Source organism: Phyllostomus discolor, chromosome X (assembly GCF_004126475.2).
Source record: "Phyllostomus discolor isolate MPI-MPIP mPhyDis1 chromosome X, mPhyDis1.pri.v3, whole genome shotgun sequence".
NCBI classification, from domain to species: domain Eukaryota; kingdom Metazoa; phylum Chordata; class Mammalia; order Chiroptera; family Phyllostomidae; genus Phyllostomus; species Phyllostomus discolor.
Genome location: NC_050198.1, coordinates 75,051,699 through 75,068,973, shown reverse-complemented (window position 1 = coordinate 75,068,973; position 17,275 = coordinate 75,051,699). Strand labels below are relative to the sequence as shown.

The 17,275-nt window shown below is 39.3% G+C and overlaps 1 pseudogene; it reads left to right on the top strand.

Annotated features, from left to right (window-relative positions):
- The first annotated feature begins 16,330 nt into the window (after nucleotides 1–16,330).
- Nucleotides 16,331–16,735, top strand: LOC114504511 (annotated as a pseudogene).
- Nucleotides 16,736–17,275: the final 540 nt, after the last annotated feature.

Sequence of the window (17,275 nt, the reverse complement as noted above, 5' to 3'; positions counted from 1 at the left end):
GGGAAGTGACTAAAATCCAGCAGAGGGTGGAGCAAGCGTCACTGTTCCCTGTTGGACCCCTCCCCCACATACAGCATCACCACATACCCATGTGGGTTGCCCTGCCCTGGTGAACACATAAGACTCCACCCCTTACTATGTAACAGGTGCACCAAGACAAAAAAAAAAATGGCCCAAATGAAAGAACAGAATACAACTAAGCGACAAACAGATAGCCAAACTATCAGAGGCAGAGTTCAAAACACTGGTTATCAGGATGTACCAGGAACTCACTGGGTACTTCAACAGCATGAAAAAGACCCAGGCAGCAATGAAGGTTGCGTTATGTGAAATAAAGAAAAATCTACAGGGAACCAACAGTGACGGGAAGGAAACCAGGACTCAAATCAACAGTTTGGAGCAGAAGGAAAAAAGAAATATTCAACCAGAACAGAATGAAAAAACAAGAATTCAAAAAAAGGAGGAGAGGCTTAGGAACTTCCAGGACATCTTTAAACTTTCCAACATCTGAAATATAGGGATGCCATAAGGACAAGAGGAAGACCAAGAAATGGAAAACTTATTTGAAAAAATAATAAAGGAGAACTTCCCCAATCCGGCAAAGGAAGTAGACTTTCAGGAAGTCCAAGAAGCTCAGAGAGACCCAAAGAGGTTGAACCCAATGAAGAATACACCAAGGCACATCATAATTGCATTAGCCAAGATCAAAATGAAGGCAAGAATCCTAGAAGCAGGAAGACATATGGAGACAGTTGCCTACAAAGGAGTTCCCATCAGAATGTCAGCTGATTTCTCAAAAGAGACCTTACAGGCAAGAAGGGGCTGGAAAGAAGTATTCCAAGTCATGAAAGGCAAAGACCTACATCCAAGATGACTCTATCCAGCAGAGCTATCATTTAGAATGGAAGGGCAGATAGAGTGCTTCCCACATAAGGTCAAGTTAAAGGAGTTCATCATCACCAAGCCCTTATTATATGAAATGTTAAAGGGAGTTATCTAAGAAAAAGAAGATAAAAAATATGAACAGTAAAAGGACAACAAACTCACAGCTATTAACAACCGAACCTTAAAAAAAAAACTAAGCAATCAACTAGAACAGGAACAGAACCACAGAAATGGAGATCACATGTGTTAGGACCCGCCCTGACTGGTATCAGAAGCTGAAACCCCCGCCTAGGCTAAGGCTAAGGGAACACCCTTGGAACCGTAAGCCAGCAAGGAGACAAGGGCTTGTCTCCCTGGCAGGAATGCTGCTTCTGCTGCTTTATTCATAACTGAACCCCAAAAAGCTTGGTCGGTTAGCCAAAGACGGGTAAGATTCCCCACGGGGGGAACGACCTAAGCCAGGCACGATCACTTTGGAAGGCCCCCCAAAAGAAGGACTTGGGGGGCTGCAGCAAAAGAGGGTGACGGACCCTCGCTCCTCGGCTTTGACATAGCCTGAGTTCTCATCGTCTGGGAGAAAATCTCCTTATTGCCTTAGTTCCCGTGCTAAGCCTGAAACAATGACAGGGTGGTACAGCTCTGTGCTGAAAAGAGCAGATTCCCCGGGTGATCAGGCCTAAGAAAGAACATGTAAATTACTGTGAAACCTTCTTTGTTTAGAATGCTCTCAGTTGAATGAGAGGGGTCCAAGGAGGAAGTTATGTTCCTCAAAGTCTTACAGCTCTTTGACCCTGACTCAAAATAGACCAGCAGAGTTCCTTGTTTTCTATAGTTCCTTACTTCCCCCTGATAAGTACTGTACTTTACCTGAATTATTATGCAAAATGAGCCCAATAAAAGCAGGTATGGACTGTAAATCAGGGCCCTCCCCACTAGGGGGGGTGGCCATTTCGTCCCTACTTCCCCACAGAAACTAGTCTGTCTCTGTGCATGTGTGTTTTTCCTCGCGTGTTTTTCGGCGAGCCATCCACAGCGTTCCGTGGTCACTGCTGGCCGGTGACCCACGCGCAACAACATGGAGGGTTATCAGCGGGGGAGTAGAGGGGGGAGAGAGGGGAAAAAGGTTACAGAGAATAAGTAGCATAAATGGTAGGTAGAAAATAGACAGGGGGAGGTTAAGGATAGTATAGGAAATGTAGAAGCCAAAGAACTTATATGTATGACCCATGGACATGAACTAAATGGGGGGAATACAGGTGGAAGGGGTGTGCAGGGTGGAGGGGAGTAAAGGAGGGAAAACGGGACAATCAATACAATATATTTTAAAAATGCAAATTAAAACCACAATATCACCTTACACCAAACAAATGTTATGGAGAATGTGGAGGAAAGGCAACCCTCAGGCACTATTGTAAAATGCAGACTGGTGCAGCCACTGAGGAAAACAGTATAGTGGCATCTTAAAAAATTAAAAATAGAACTTCCTTATGGCCTAGTGATTCTACTTCTGGGTATACATCTGAAGAAACCCAAAACACTAATTTGAAAGAAAATATGCACTCCTATGTTCATTGCAGCATTATTTACAAGAGCCAAGCTATTGGAACAAAGAAAAGCTGCCCATCAACAGACAAGTGGATAAAAAGTGGTGCTACACATATACAATGGAATATTACTTGGTCGTGAAAAGAATAAAATCTTACCCTTTACAATAGCCCAGATGGACCCAGAGGGTACTATGCTAAGTAAAATAAGTCAGTCAGAGGAAGACAAATATATGATTTTACTTATACATGGAATCTAAAGAACATAAACAAACAAAATAGAAAACAGGCTCATAGATACAGAGAATAGATTGATGGTTACCAGAAGGGAGAACATTGAGGGGCTGGGTAAAAAAGGTGAAGTACAAATTAACAGTTACAAAATTATCACTGGAATATAAAGTGCTGCAGAGGAAATATAGTCAATAATGTTGTAGTAACTGTATACGGTGCCAGGGGGATACTGGAAATATTGAGGGGGAACACTTTGTAAAGTATATGATTGTCTAGACACTATGCTGTACATCTGAAGCTAATACAAAATAATATTAAATATAAACTGTAACTGAAAAATAAAATTTTAATTAATTTTAATGCCTATTTCTGAACAACCTAATGATAATGCTATATGTCAAACTTTTTTTATCTTTGCCAGAAAGACAGGTGAAAACTACTATTTCATTGTTTGGGTTTATATTTCTCTGATGATGTATGATGCTGGCTTCTTTTCAATTTTTTTGCATCAATTTATATATTACTTTCTGGGAATTTTTTCTGTTGATTATTGGTCTTATTTATTTGTAAGAGATACTTATACATAAATATTTCTTCATATTCTGCAAAAAAAAAAAAACAGAAAGAAAGAAACAGGCTTGTGGTGGATTTATATTCTGTCAACCTAGCTAAGCTGGAACTAGCATTTCTAGAATTTTCTTCCATGTTTGAAATAGTTGCAATGTACCATGGGCCAGGAGAGACATTTTGCATGAAATCTGAGAGGCAGAAGTGAAGTAGCAGCATTCATCTTCTTATGCCTAAATGGTGGGTGGGTTCAGGATGCCAGGTGCTATGACAACTTAAGCATGTTATCTCTTTTCTCCTCTCAGCTGTGGCATGGGGGAGTGTCTGAACTGCCAGCAGCTGCTAAACCTCCTTCAGCCTCTCTGAATTTGGGGGCAACATACAGGCCACACCTCCTCCAGTTTCCATCGGATCTCCTACTTCATTTTCTCTGACTCCAGGTGTGGATCCAGATCCATAATGAAGCATACCGCCTTTAACTGAAGAACACCCCCAATCTTTGATGTTGGTTTGAAGTCTGAGAGACTGATGTGGATTACAGTTTATTCTCATGGGTTTCAGCCATTCCTCTTACGTTCTAGTTTGATGTTGTTCTCCTCCACTTCACGTTCATCTTTCATGACTATCTGTCCTGCAGACCTCAGGCCCAGCACCAGATGAATAAGCAAGAACCTGATGTAAACTGTTTAATCAGCTCCCACAATTACATAAGGTCAAATTCCCACAATAAATCCTTTTTTTTTAAGCATTCCTAATGGTTCTGCTTCTCTGATTCAACACTGACTGATACAAGGCTCAGTGATGTAAAGTGATTTGCCCAATTTTGCAAGGCTGGGAGAAGTACTGTAAATTATAACAGGTTTATCTGACTCCGAAGTTAGTGCTTAATTGCCACAGTAAAAAATTGCCTGTTACCTGAGCTCTGATGAGAACTAGTACCAATTTTCCCAGGCAGATAGTAAGCAATTGTACTCAGCACTCCAAGCCCCAATTCTCCTTTATTTTCTGCCATAGAATTTATCATTTAACACACTACACATTGAGCTACTATATTTTGTTCATTTTCTGCCCAGGCCACCAAAATATAAGCTCGAGGAGGGCAGAAAGGTGTGTTTGCTTTGTTCATTAATATATCTCCAGTGCCTAGAAAAATATTTTACACATAGCAGATGCTCATCTGCTATGTATTTCTGGTTGAATGAATGGAACTATGTCATACCAGTCAACACAGATCGTACTTTGGGGTAATAAAAAACACTGAAGAATCCAAATTTACTCAAAAAATAATAATCATTATTATATGTGTTCTGATTATCAGTCTCTACTAAAACCAAAGCAAATGGTGAGAACAAAGTGTTTTAATAATGTCAGGAACTCATAGCAACCTAATTAAAACCATCACTAAGGACACAAAAACTTAAACAAAAGTATTGTCCATAGCAACTTGCTCTCTCCCGCACTAGCTCATATATATAGCTACATTTTAAAGTATTCTTATAATATAAAATATAGCTACATTTTAAAATATCCCTACTTCAAAGTCAGTCTTTGTTGATTTCTGGCCTTTATGTCCTTATGAAATAATACTAAGATACTCTGGCTGGTGTAGCTAAATGGTTGGGTGCTGGCCTGTAAATCAAAGGGTTGCTGGTTTGACTCCCAGTCAGGGCACATGCCTCAGTTGTGAGCCAGGTCCCCAGTGGGGGGGCATGTGAGAGGCAACCACACATTGATGTTTCTCTCCCTCTTTTTCTCTCCCTTCCCCTCTGTCTAAAAATAAATAAATAAAATATTTTTAAAAAAACAATACCTAAAGGACAGTAAGAAGAAACTCAGTCACATAAAATCACAGAGTATCACAAGTAGAAGTTCTGGTAGAAGTTTAAAGATAACCTTTCATTTTACACGTAAGGAAACTGAAGCCCAAAGAGAAGTAAGTTGCCTAGGGTCACACAACTAAATCTGACTCTGGGTCTCCTGTTACTTACGTAGAATCAAATTGCTACTGTGACCATCTAATCAGTAAAAGGAGAATAATACTAGGTATTTCAAAGTTAACATCAAAATTAAACAAGATAATACATGAAAAACGGCATGGTGCCTGGCACATAGTAAGCATGTTAGTTACCTCTCTCTGCCAGACATATGTACACACACACACACACACCATAGCCCATCAATACAAATCTTTCCCTTTCTCTCCTCCTTTGTGCATTATACATATGACTCATACCACCTAAGTAAGCTTTTCTACTTATTTTTACTGCCTTTTGTAATGACATTCTTGACCCACTTTAAGAATCTAAGGAACCTCAATAAAAATGCAAACTTTAGAAACACGGGTATTTACTTGCTGAATAAACAGATTCATAGTTGGCTTTCTTTAGCTAGCATATTCCACAGGCACATTAAAAACTGGACTTGTCTACCAGAAGTGCATTTACTGACTACCATTTCAGGATGAGGAGCAATGGCAGGAATCCAGGCACACCTGCATTCATTTCAAGCCATCTGGAAAAGTTTTGACATCCTCATTTCCCCCAGTGTAAGTTTCATGGTCTCCATGCTGTTGTCTACCCTCCAAAAGTTGATGAAAAGTAAAAGAAATCACTTTTCAGGGATGTTTACTTCAAAATATCATTAGTAGACTCCATACAAAATTTGGCATTTTCCTAGCACATATTTTTTTATTTTAAGATTTATTTATTTATTTATATTTAGACAGAGGTGAAGGGAGGGAGAAAGAGAGGGAGAGAAACATCAATGTGTGGTTGCCTCTTGCACACCCCCACTGGCGAACTGGCCTAGGGGCACCTGGCCCACAATCCAGGCATGTGCCCTGACTGGGAATTGAACCAGCGACCCCTTGGTTCATAGGCTAACACTCAGTCAACTCAGCCACACCAGCCAGGGCTCTTAGCACGTTTTTGAAAACACAAATAAATTGAGAAATGGTAGTAGAATTTGTGGGGAATGATGTGCTGTCAGCTGATTCCTTGAATCTCATTCTGTAGATGACCACATCTTCTGCCACGTCTTAAAACTAACTCTGTTGAGGTTAACTTGAAGATGTCACTAAAAAACTGAATATGCTCTCCAAAAGAGACTGTCCAAAAAGCCAAAGTGAGAGCAAATAACTGTCATACTTCAAGGGCAAAATTGAATTATGTTCCTAACTATTTCCAGTCATCAGTCACTAATAGTCTGTCCTAAAAGATTGTCTTTCTCCATGTGTACCAAACTTAAGTACATCTAATCTTGTGTATGCTGCTAGGGTCATGTGACAGGCAATTTGAACCAACAATCTGAGCAGGTACTGCTATATAAGAGTGGCAGGGCAGAAAAAAAGGACAGTGAAGCTCAAGTTCAATTCCGAGTCCACTCCAGGATCACACTAACACTAAAGCCATCATTAGATCCTCCCAGACACCCTTAACAGAGACCACCGTTGCTGTTTCCCATAATCTCTCAATTGCACTTGGGCCTTGCTATGTAGCAAGCTTCTAAAAGGACCGAAGACAGGTAATGAAACCAGCCAACCATATTCTACCTATGAGCCAGCTTCCAACCATTAAGAACATTTGGTGTTTCAAAATTTCTTTTAAAAGCTTTCTTCACATAACCAAAAAAAAAAAAAAAAAAAACCGATAAAGTAGATGCTTTTAGTCATAAAGTAATGCTTAAGAAATATGGAGTCTCAGAGAGCTGGGTTGAAATCCAAGCTCTTCTACTTACTAGCCAAGCACCCCTAAACAGACAAGTTAATGGCCCTAAATTTCAGTTTCCTCATCTGTAGCATGGAAATAATTCTACCACTACTTCACACAATTGTTGTGAGTATTAAACAACATAATATATGTGTTACAATGTGCGGGGGAAAAATAGCCCACACACTAAACCTGACAAGCTTAGGGGAGGCCTGCATGGTGGCCTTACAAAGTCAGAGACAAAAGTAACCACACAGGATGGTCTGAAATTAAAACTTCCTAACTAAAAGCTGGTAGTCATGTCCTAGGCCTGTAGCTTCTTGACAAAGGTCAATTGTTACCATAAGTGAACCTGCCTATTGCCTTTTTGCATCTAAAATAACATACCCTTGGTATGTCAAGTAACTCTCTTTTTCCACACCCTTCAGGGTACAACCAGAGCATAAGACCACAGAACACCTCGTTGTTATCTTGTTCCTCAAATGCTATCTATGTGCTGCAAATGTTCATTATCAACTATTTGGTACCCTCTAAAAGAAGCAGGTGTCTCTTCATTTTACTTTTTATCCAGTCTCAGAGATTTCCTCACTTTGCTTTCTCCTGCCCCCTTAATCTACCACTAATGAATTTCATGTAGCCCTCCTATGTCTCCTCCTTGGTTTCTCATGTATAAAATAAGCTGAAAAACTGCCATCATCTGGAGCATTTTCTCAATCCATTGAGATTTTGCTTCCTGGCAATTGTCATCAGGTTGGCTCAAACAAACTCATAAAAAAATCTCTACAAGTTCAGATGTTTCTAACATCAACAAACATTTGCCATTTACTTTATGATACTTAAGCAAAGACAGTGTGATATTAAGTACATGACAGTGGGTTTCAGCTTTACCTCTAGGGTCAGTCCATTGTCCTCATCAGGATGCACAGATGTGGGCAGGGAGCCAGAATTATGCCAGAAAGGGCCACAATCCAAAGGTGTGACCACAAGTGCTTCTGTTACCTCTGTATCAGATGCAGGACCAACTATACTTTGCTAATTACCATAACAAATGTCAAAATTTGGTTTCATTGCGAAAAAGCAATGACCTGTTAACATCCACAATAAATATAAAAAATGAGCTCTACCTGGTTACAAAAATATATTTTAAAGACACTTCCACTTTTGTATGAACAGTATAAGAATCTAGTGAACCCTATAGCCTGTCTGTACCCCAAGGGAAAAACATGAAAATTTATACCTTTAGTATCCTGTTGCAGCCATTGATTTAAATTTTTTCTCTTGGCACTGCTTGGTGTGGTTTAGTTGGTTTGGTGTCATCCTACAAACTGAAAGGTTGCCAGTTTGATTCCTGGTCAGGGCAGATGCCTAGGTTGTGGGTTCTGTCTCCAATCAGGATGTGTATAGGAGGCAACCAATCAATGTTTCTCTCTCACATCGATGTTTCTCTCCCTCTCTTTCTCCTTCCTTTGTCCTCCCTCTAGAATCGATAAAAGAAAAAAATTAATAATAAAAACAAATGCTTTTCTTGATTGTCTAATATCCACTGTAAGGCACAAAAATCCTGCTTCCGGGACGGATGTCACTGAATACAGACTAATAGGTAACTAACTACAGGGCTCCTCTCTAAAAGTAACTAATGACCTGGCAAAACTGTCAGAGTCAACTTTTGCAGAACTCTTGAATACAAAATCAAAAACTGACAATTACCAGAGGAAGATGTGAAGAAAGAAGAGGCTACATTGTATAACAGAGCACAATGTTATTTTAAATTACCCACTAACCATTTCCTACACATTAGTGGCTGTGCAAACCACAGCCTGCACCTCTGATGCAGATTGCTTGTGCCGGGGGAAGCAATATAGACTTTATTCTTTAAAAGTTGGGTCTTCACCTGTCTGGCATTTCTCTTGAGAATCAGAGCAAAGGCTGCCCTTTGTTTTGTCCAACTCAGAGAGTGTCCAGTAGTAGGGCAGTTTCTTGGGCAAACACATTTAAAGGCACAGGTGCTGGATGCGGTAGTCTGAAGAAAGGGACAACAGTCTGCACAAGAAAGAGAACAAGAGAAAAGTTCAGCATAGGAAATACAGTCAATAATATTTTTAAAATTATGTATGGTATGCAGGGGGTACTAGACTCATTGGATGCACCACTTCATAAGTTATATTAATGTCTAACCACTATGCTGTACACCTAAAACTAATATAATATTAAATGTTGAGTGTAATTTAAAAAATTAAGCAGACCAAGACTCCTGGGAAGGAAACATTTGGCAAAGGAGCTACATGTAGGAATAAGAGGTTTAAAAACTCCCACATACACCAGGAAATCAAGGAATGCACATGTATGCCCTGTGTGGGATGCATGTTCAGAAAAGGTGTGAGAAGACCCTAAGTTTTAAGCTCTACTTAGGCTTCAGGCTCCAGACAAGTTGGAAGTAAAGATTAAGTTGTAAATGGCCTGGCTAAACACTGAAAGAGTACTCAACATAGAACCAATCTGCAAAGACTAAAAGAGTAGTCCTTTTCTTTTCTTTTTTTAAAATTTCATTTTTCAATTACAGTTTGCATTCAGTATTATCTATAATGTACTAGTTTTAGGTGAAAGTAGTTTTTTTCTTCTTTACCTTCTCTCTCTCTCTTTTTTTTATCTTTTGTTGGCTCTAGGCATTTAAGGTAGCTGTCAAAACACCAGTTGACAATGATGCTAACAGAACAGAGACTTCAGAGGCCACATATGACAAAGAATGCAGACCTCATAAAAATATTTTAGAAAAGCCCACAACAGGCAAAAACAACAAATTTTGGGTGAGATGGAGAATCTTATTTCCAGAATTACCACATTATAATATTCTAAGTAACTAATTTTCAACAACAACAACAAAAAACTACAAGGAATGCCAAAATACAAGACAACAATGGCCCATCCACAGGGGAAAAAAGTCCATTGAAACAGTTCCTTAGAAAGCCCAGACTTTGGACTTACTGGACAAAGACTAAGTGAACTGTCAAATATGCTCTTTTAAAGTAGGTATATCTATGGAGACAGCATGTAAATTAGTAGTTTCCAGAGGCCTGGAGGTGGGAGGAAGGGGTGAGAAGGTGAGTGGAGAATGAATGCTTAATAGGTATAGGGTTTTCTTTGATGGTGACCAGACATTCTGGAATTAGATAGTGGTGATGCTTACACAATATTGTGAATGCACTAAGTGCCACCAAGTTATACATTTTTAAATTATTAATGGTCAATTTTATGTTATATGAATTTTGTCTCAATCAAAAAAAATTTTTTTAATTCTGCTCCTGAAATGTGGTTGTGCTTTCTTCCCATGACCCTTCTAAGCACATTGTGCTCAAAGCCTTTTAAATGACAAATTGCCAGGACATTATCAAGCTTACAGAACAGGCTGCATGAACTATTTTGTCGCTAATATTAATGAATGTTCATTTCATAAATGTTAATGTGTATGACAAAATTTAGTCCAAGACTTGGTCTCATTATAACCTCATAGGGAGACTGTGAAAAAGTAAATAACCCTCCCCCATTTCAAACTTAGACCTTTTTCATGGCTACCGTTGTCTCCAAATTAATAAATATAAATAAAATCAGCCCTGGCTGGTGTGGCTCAGTGGATTGAGTGTCGCCTTGTGAACCAAAACATTGCCAGTTCGATTCTCAATCTAGGGCACATGCCTGGGTTATGGGCCAGGTCCCCAGTAGGGAGGGGCGTGTGAGAGGCAACCATTTGATGTTTCTCTCCCTCTCATTCTCCCTCCCTTTCCCTCTCTCTAAAAGTAAGATAAATAAAGTCTTTAACAATAAATAAATATAAATAAAATAAAATTGACTAAGGCCAGTTTACAATACATGGTAAGTGTTCAATGTTAGTTGTTATTATATTTCAAAATGAATTTAATTATCATTTATTAAGACACTCAAGAACAGTGAGAAGGGAAGGAAGTGATTTACTTCTAGTGCAAATATGAGAATTTCCAAATAAACCAAATATGTATGACCAGATAAAGTCTCATGGAGTGCAGGATTCCAGAGCTCAGCACAACCACCACACATGCAGAACTACAAACACTGCAAGGAGAAGGATTGAGAAGCCATCAAATACCTTAAGGCAATAACATAAATCTTATGCCTAATCACAAAAGCAAATTTACCAACTCCCAGTGGTTAAAGAATGTTCCCTTGAAGTTGCATTGTATTGAAGCTCCATTTAAAATAATCCTCATATTTATTAAGGCTTTTCACATTCCTGAGCATGCCTACACTGCTATCACCTTATCATCTCCACATCAAGGTGAGCTAGATAGGGCAGGCATCATTCCTATTTTATAGATGAGGAAACTGAGGCACAATAAAAGGAAGAAACTTGGCTAAAGGCACACACAGACTCAGATCTTCTAATTCTCTGCCCAAGGCTTTTCTCAACTCAACTTCCAGTTATTTAGATTCAGGTTCAAATAGGTTCCAGGCAAGGAGAACACCACAAATTGAGATAAACAACCAAACAAAAGAAACCAAAACTGTGTGAAGCCACAGAGACAAATACATGTTGCATTTTTCTTCAACAAAGAGTCACACTTCTTTAAATTGTCATTTGCAATATCACCTTGTGACAATTTTGGTAACACTTAGAAGCAACGGACAAATAGAAGATCATACCACCACACCACACAATAATCCCACCTTACAGGAAACCAAAGCCATTGGCCTTTACGGGTGTGATGAATAGGCCACTGAATGCAAGCTCAGAGCTACAGCAAGGCAGGTTTCCACCTCTCCGCAAGAGTGGAAGCGATAGAAACTGCAGTGGAGATTCTTTTGTCTAAATAAGATCACCTGAATCTCTGCAGGGAACCAAGCATGGAAGCTGCTGACTGGAAGGGAAGTAACAAAAAAGGAAGTAACTCTGCCTGGTGTTCCATCCCCGTAAACGGCAGACAGTTCTTCCCTCCCAGTTCCTTTAATACTTTTAGTTTGTGATGCTTAATACTTACAAAATTGGCAAGGATCTGTGGAATACCTTTTATACTGACTCAGCATACAACAGGAAAATTTGGAAGGGCACGGGAGAGAAGTAGCAAGCACAGGTGACCTTGAAGAACACAGGTTTGAACTGCACAGATCCACTTCTTACATGGATTTTTTAAAAATTAAGTATACAGTCATCCCTCCCTATCCCTGGGTTTCAAATCCACAGATTCACAACTGCAGGTGGAAAACAGTATTTTATTTCCTTTTTTTGTTTTAAATTTTATTTTTCAATTACAATTTACATTCAATATTATTTTGTATTAGTTTCACAGCATAGTGGTTATACAACATATACTTTATGAAGTATTCCCCCTTATATTTCCAGTCTACATATTTATTACAACATTATTTTTAAATATTTTGTTTATTTATTTTTAGAGAGAGGGGAAGGGAGGGAGAGGAGAGAGAGAGAAACATCCATGTGTAAGAAAAACACGGATTGGTTACCTCTCACACACCCCCAACCAGGGACCTAGCCCACAACCCAGGCATGTGCCCTGATCAGGAATCAAACCTGTGACATTTGGTTTACAGGCCAGTGCCCAATCCACTGAGCCACACCAGCTAGGGATACAATATTATTGACTATATTCCCTATGCTGTACTTTACATTCCCATGACTATTCTTTTTTTTTAAGATTTTATTTATTTTTAGATAGGGAAGGGAGAGAGAGAGAGAGAGAGAGAGAGAGAAAGAGAGAGAGAGAAACATCAATGTGCGGTTGCTGGGGGTTATGGCCTGCAACCCAGGCATGTACCCTGGCTGGGAATCGAACCTGGGACACTTTGGTTCCCAGCCCGCGCTCCATCCACTGAGCTACGCCAGCCAGGGCCCATGACTATTCTTTAACTACCAGTTTGTACTTCTTAATCCCTTCACCTTTTTCACCCAGTCCCCAGCACTCCTCTCCTCTGGCAACCACCAGTTGGAAAACACTGTTTGTGATCCATGGTTGGAATCTGCAGGTGCAGAGGGCCAACTTAAATTATGCTCTGATTTTTTAAGTGCAGAGGGGTGGAGATTGGTACCCTAACCCCCAAGTTATGCAAGGATCAACTGTACGGTGCCTGCCCTTAAAAGAGCTTTACTATCAAGTTGGGGAGAACAGATGCTATATCCATGAAACAATGGGGCCAGAGTGCAGGGCATTAGATAATAAAAGAGTCAGTTATGTAGTAAAGAGTAGGCAACATAAGAGGTCAAAAAAAGAGGCAGAGAGAAAAGGAACTCATTTAATCCTAATAATAATCCTCTGAGGTAGAAACTCATATTATTCCCATTTTACAGATAAGGAAACTGAAAGTCAGAAAGGTCATGCAAATTTCCAAAAAACATAGGTACTAAGTTTTGATCAACCAAGATCTTTCTGAATCTAAGAGGACTGGCCTGAACGAAGACTGCTTCTTGGAGTACCTAGGCCTCTAACTAGTCCTTAAAAGTTGGGAAGGGTATGAAATTGAAAGCGTCTTGAAACAGGTAGAAATTTGATAACCATAAAAAGGCATTGTGCTGAGTCACATAGTGAAGGAAGAATCTTAGGAATGAGTTTACAGTGATATGCAGGATGACTCAATAGAGTGAAAGCCTGGTATGAGGACACCAGCTTGGTAGCTATGAAAGAATGCAAGCAGGAAATGCTGTAGTGTACCCTAAACCAAGATAGAAGGGGATATAGTAGAGTAGAATTAAAATATCTCAGGGAGAAAAATCAGGGTGAGGTGACTTTAAAAATAGGGATTAAAAAAAGGATAAGAAAAGATTCCAAGAATTTGAGCCTGAAATACCCTGAGAATGCTGGTACCACATGATGGAAACAATGTCATCAGGAGGAGAAGCAGGCTGGAACACTTGGTTTGGAATACATTCAGATTGAGATGTGGACAAAAATCCAAGGAGAAATGCCGGGAGACAATGGAAGAAATAGGTCAGAAGCTCAGATGAGGTCACAGCCAGAAGCATCAGTCCCCATATAGAAGTGCTATGAATCGTGAATGCTAATTAGTTACTGTGGCAGACACTGTGGTTTGCTTACCGAAAAGCTATTCCTCATTTCTTCCTTGCTTACAGAATCCCAATTTTGTCTTGTTGCAGATATTCATGTTCCTAAGGGAGGCTGGGAGCTCTTCTGCTCCAGAGGGGAAAATCAGAGGAAATGGTCTAGGCCAGTGGTTTTTATCCTTGGAAGCACAGGGGAGTCACCTGGGGAAGTTTAAAAATGTTGATGCCTGGATCCCACAGTCAAAGTTGAAATCCATGGTCTAAGCCAATCATAGTAGTTTCATTCCCCCGTCACTGATTGATATAATTAACCCTAGCTGATGGGCCCTGAAGGGAAGTTGGGTGGGGGCATGGAAGATAGATTTTTCTTACTCAAAATTAAATACACTGCAGGAGAAATCATTCTTAGATGAATATTATTTCTACATTTGATGCATGGAGCTGCTGCAACCATCTTGCAATTTTGGAAGGGATATATGAAACAGCAAATGAAAAAATAGAAAATACCTGGGTTCTTAATGATGTCCTTGGTTACTGAATAGACCAATTCTGGAACCTCCATACCATGAGATATTTTGTTATAAGAAATAATATTTGTAGCCCTGGCTGGGGTGGCTCAGTGGATTGAGCACTGGTCTGCAAATTAAAGGGTCACCAGTTCAATTCCTAGTCATGGCACATGCCTGGGTTGCAGTCCAGGTCCCCAGTATGGGGTGCTCAAGAGGCAATCATACACTGATATTCCTCTCCCTCTCTTCTTCCCTTCCCCTCTCTAAAAATAGATAAATAAAATCTTATTTAAAAAATAAATATTATTTGTCCCTATTGTTTAAGTCATCTTGAGTTGAGTTTTCTGTTACTTGCAGCTGAAAGCATCCTAATTGAAAACACATATATTGGGTTGGCCAAAATGTCCATATGGTTTTTTCCATAAAAGATTTTTATTTTCACTAATAACTTTATTGATTTGGATATTTTCAGTATGTTGTATATTTTCTGCATGACAGAACATTGATTGTTCTCAGTTAATGTCTTGATTTGATTGCTATGAACTTCAACTGGCCTACCCAATTGTGGAGCACCGTCCAGTGAGCAACCTCCAGTATGAAATTTCACAAACCACTACTGACATGTTCAATCAATCACAGCACCTTCTCCATACATTGCACAAATCTTTTTATACATTTCTGTTGCATTTTTACCTTCCTTCAAATAATAAACCATAATATGTCAAAAATGTTGCCTATTTTCGGCTGCAAACCAAGGTGTCGCAGGTTCGATTCCCAGCCAGGGTACATGCCTGGGTTGCAGGCCATGACTCCCAGCAACCGCGCATTGATGTTTCTCTCTCTCTCTCTCTATCTCCCTCCCTTCCCTCTCTAAAAATAAATAAATAAAATCTTTTAAAAAAATGTTGCCTATTTTCTTCCATCTTCAAAATAAAAATGGTTACACAAAAAATCACCAATTTTGATGTTTTTTTTAAATGCATGCTGATATGACAACTGTCACAATACAATCGAAAAAAATTTTGAATGAAGTTAAAGACAAGTAAGCACTACTAGAGCCATCATCGTACAGGAAAACACCAAATGTACTTTTTGGCTAACCCAACAGATGCTTCTACGGATTTCCATATATTTGGATTTCTGCCATGGATTTCCATATATTTCATAGTAAATATTACATTATATTATATTCATTGAGTTCCCAGGAGACAATGATTGTGTCTAATACATTTATGGATCCCCAGAGCACAATATAGGTCTCCAAACATAAATATTTAAACATTAAAAAAATGTTTGATGGATGGGTGAAAGAGACATAAAGAAAAGAGGAGAATGACAATGACTGTCTTCAGGAGACTCCACAGTTAGGATAAAGAAGAGAAAAGAGGGAACCATGAATTTTTTTTAAGAATGGTGTGCTCAAGGGGATAGAAGGAAAACTAGCATAGGTCTGGGTCATGGAAGCCAATATAAAAAAAAGTTAATATGAGGCCCTGGCTGGCGTAGCTCAGTGGATTGAGTGCGGGCTGAGAACCAAAGTGTCACAGGTTCGATTCCCAGCCAGGGCACATGCCTAGGTTGCAGGCCACAGCCCCCAGCAACTGCACATTGATGTTTCTCTCTCTCTCTTTCTCCCTCCCTTCCCTCTCTAAAATAAATAAATAAATAAATCTTTAAAAAAAAAGAAAAAGAAAACTACAACTAAAAAAAATTAATATGTTAGGGTAATCAGTGTCAGTGGGGATGAGACAAACATGGGAGTAAAGAAAAGGCTATTGAGGGATTCTTAGGGGATGACAATCAGCCAGTTGTTCAAGGCTATGGAGTTTCCATCCTAGAACCATGGCCTGATTTGTCTATAACCTTGTGAAGAAGGCCTCTGGACTGATCGACACTGTTGTGACTTACTGGAAGCATCAATTGGCCACATTTTGGCACTATGCCAAGGTTGAGCTGGTTCCTCCAAACCCTGCTGAGATTCCCACAGCTATTCAAAGCTTGAAAAAAATAGCCAATAATGCTCAAGCTGGTAGCTTCAAATAGCTCGCAGTTAAGGAAGCTGTGTTGAATGGTTTGGTGGCCACTGAGGTGTGGATGTGGTTTTATCTTGGCAAGATAAGAGGCAAAAGTGGCATCATTGGCTATAATGTTTGAATACCAATCTTTAACATGTTTCTTTTTTGTTTATTATTTGAATGTTCTTGGATCATGAGTGATCAGAATTCTATTTGAATAAAAAAGATATGTCAAAATATTTTTAAAAAGAAGAAAAGACTACTGAGATTTGGTAAGAAAGATGTCTGGGAACCTCTGGTATATATTTTTATAAGCAGACCCAAAACTTCATGAGAAAGTTTTATCAGCAATCTAAGTTATTTGTCCTCTGTAATGAAACCTTTGGCATGATTAGTGCTTAAGGTGAAATTACTATTTTTAATCAGTGCAGTAGCATTTAATGGAACCTCAATAACTCCATCTTCAGTTTGTTTTCTGGTGATATCATTAGCTTAGGGGACCTCATACCCGACAGAGACTAGATCAAAGTCAAGAGCTATTACCATCATCATGAAATACAGTAAAATATCCTTAAAGAAAGAAAGCAGAGATCAAATTTTCTCTGTAGGAAAGTGAAAAGTTTTTGGGTGTCACTTTCTTCAAACACAGCACAGTACCTGTCACAAATACATCAGGTAGCATGAAAAGGTCACCTGGTTGCAGACTTACTTTCTCACTCACAAGTCAAAGGGGGTTTCCCAGGATAGTAAGGCACTCCCACTTAAGACATTC